We start from the raw sequence: 3,358 nt of genomic DNA on the forward strand, positions 1-3,358 counted from the left end.
GGAGAACGAGGATTTAGACCTCCAAAAAGGTGTTGCACTGGGTAGGCTGAAAGGTCCTTGAAATCCTGAACTTCATGAAAATGGTCAATGCTAAAAAAAAAAAAAAAAAAAAAAAGGTCAATAGCCATTACCTCTGAGTGATTTTTGTTCTGAGTTGACTTTTATTCTTTATACTACATTCAATGATTACGTAATTACTTTTCTAACCAGAAAACAAAAACAATACATATTCTTGTTAGAGAAGGAAAATGGTTGTTATAATTTCCCTTCTGCTAAACAGTGATTCTCAAGCTTGAATATGAATCAGAATTACCTGGATGGTTGGTAAAAGGGGCTTGCGGGCCCGCCCCTACCTAAATATGTTCTAGCTTTTTTTACTACGATTGTGCTTTTCTTCTCATTTTAACTTTCCTCTGTTGTTTGAGACACTTAATTTTACAGGATATTTTAAATTCCTTGGAAGGATTATATTTTATTCATTTTTATCCCTCGGCTGTCTTTTTAAGCACTAACTAAAGAATTGCTGCAAATGAAAACTGTATCCCTGTGTACCATTATTTTAGTGTTGGAGAAAATACAACTATGATAAATATGTCAATATACCTTAGAAGAGCAGGAAAAGTATTTAAATTTAAAAAAGTTTTTTTAAAACTATTAAACCAAAAGTGAAGAAAAAAGTATATGGCTTTTCCCCTTAAGTGATACTTTTGGTTAGTTCACTATTTAGTGAACAAATAGTTAATGAGCTGAGTGCAGCCTGGTAATCTGTATTTCTAATAAATTCCATTGGACTAAAAAGTGGCAGTATAGAATGGCCACATGGTGTAGTGAAAATGACGAGGGTTTTGAGGTCAGTCAGGTTTTGATTCTGCCTCCGCCCTTTCCAAGCTCTGTGTAGCAATAGTTGACATACATTAATGCTGCTTGGTCCGTTTCTGGATTGACAAATTTAAGAGTAATGTGCCCCTCAGAGGTGTATTGTGAAGACTGAATGATATGATTAAATATCCAACAAAGTGTGGGCCTTAGTTAAGGTAGCTAATTAATGTTGGTCCCCTTCCCTTTGATTTCCTCTAAGGATGCACCACACATTGCCGTAACTGGGTTTATTGTGACATGAGGTCGCCACACGACAAGGCCATTTTCTCCTAACCTAACAAATCATGCACATCCCTCTGCTACTAACAAAATTTTTACGCTTTACCTATGAAATTGGGGAAAACAATAAAACAGTATTTACTTTAATAGGTAAGAGTATCTACTTTGCAGAGATGCATACAGGTGGATTAAACAAGATATTATGTTATGTGCTTAATACAGTAACTGGCATATGGAAAATATACATTAAATGTCACTTTCTTTTCCCCTTCTCTCTCTCTCTTTTTTTTTTTTTTTTTTTAGGTGGGGGAAGATGAGCAGAGGGAAAAAGAGAATCTTAAGCAGGCTCCATGCCGAGCGCAGAGCCCCACCTCACAACTCATAACCTGAGCCCAAATCAAGAGTCAGCAGCTTAACATACTGAGCCATCCAGGTGCCCTCCCCTTCTCTTTGATTAGGTATTTATCCACAGTATCTCCTAGACTAAATTCAAAAGCTTACCTAGTCCAGAATACTTAAAATCAATTTTTCTACCTTAATCAGATTTCTCTCTTCTATGTCACATTTTAATTTGAAGTCAATAATTTGCCTTATTTAAGTACTGGTAAGGACACATACTATATATACTACTGGACTGAATGCTCAAAGAGGTAAGTAGAAGACTGTTTGCTGACTTTGAGTACTTGAGGTGACAATATACAAGAAAAGTTGAATAAGAACGAGATGAAGGGTGGGACAAATTACACAGAAAGTAAGTGTGGTAGGAGTTTTGGGTTTATGGTGGCTGATCTGTGATTATTTTGCACTCAGGAACAAGAAAATTATTATATATTTTTTATTTTTATTTATTTGAGAGAGAGAGAATGAGAGAGAGCATGAGGAGGGTTGTAGGGAGCAGCAGATTCCTTGCCTGACAGGGAGCCCGCAGCAGGACTCAATCCCAGGACTCCAGGATCATGACCTAAGCCAAAGGCAAGTCGCTTAACCAACTGAGCCACCCAGGCGCCCCAAGAAAATTATTAAGAATTGTAAGAGAGCACTGGTTTTTTTTTTTTTTTTTTTTTAAAGATTTTATTTATTTATTTGACAGAGAGAAATCACAAGTAGATGGAGAGGCAGGCAGAGAGAGAGAGAGGGAAGCAGGCTCTCCGCTGAGCAGAGAGCCCGATGCGAGACTCGATCCCAGGATCCTGGGATCATGACCTGAGCCGAAGGCAGCGGCTTAACCCACTGAACCACCCAGGCGCCCCGAGAGCACTGGTTTTATGGCTGAGAAAATAGGTTCAGAAACCTAAGGGGCTTAGGGCAGAGCAATGGAGTAGCAGAGATTTCCGTCTCCTGGTCCCCTACTGCTTGCAGATATGTTTTTAACTGTTTTCTAGTACTTTAATCAGTTTGTATTTGTTCTTTGAGAGTAGACAATTCAGTGTAGCTAGTTAAACACTGGGCTTTAAAGCCAAAGAGTCTGGGTTTAAGGGCTGTCTTTGCTAGTCACTATCTGTGTGACTTTGAGCAACTCATTTACCTCTATGCTTCAGAGCCCTCATCTAAAAAATGAGGTACAATTAATATTAGCTTATTTCATAGGGCTGTTATGAGGAACAAGTAATGACTATATGTAAAGGATCAAAAACTGGAGCTTTGTCATTATAATTGTTATTAATTTCTGAAAGAATGGAAAGCAAGAAACCCAGTGTTCTAATGTTTTTTCTCTTTTGCTTCTTTATAAAGAAACCTCCTCAAAGCATCACGTGGATGCTTGTTAGCTGCCTTAATCCTATCAGATAAAAACAAGTTTTTGTTCTTCAGAAGTGAGACTTGGGATTTGCATAAGCCTGGTCTAGTCTGGTAACCGGAATGTCTAGAGAAGTAAAACCTGAGATCGGAACAGATTCTGGGACCCAACAGAACCTCTTCAAAAAAATCAGTCAAGATCAATAGATGTAGTTAAAGATAGAGGTCAATGAATCTAATTCCAAATGAACTTTCCCGTCTATTTTCAAGTCTATTCCAAACTTCCTCAAGACAAAATCTAGCCTTTTAAGGAAAGTGCAGAGAACATGCCTCTGTGGGCTTTCTTTGAGGGAAGGTTCTGGCAGGTGCTGCATTCCACCCTGGAGGTGGCTGCATGAATTCGTGAACTGAGGTGACAACATTGACTCCCTCTGGAAGAAAAAATGCTGTCTCTACATAAGAAGCTTAACTACAAAGGCACTACTTGAAAAAAGGAGGGGGAGGGGAAGAAGGAGGAGGAGGAGGA

This window comes from Mustela nigripes, chromosome 7, assembly GCF_022355385.1.
Source record: "Mustela nigripes isolate SB6536 chromosome 7, MUSNIG.SB6536, whole genome shotgun sequence".
Lineage (NCBI taxonomy): Eukaryota > Metazoa > Chordata > Mammalia > Carnivora > Mustelidae > Mustela > Mustela nigripes.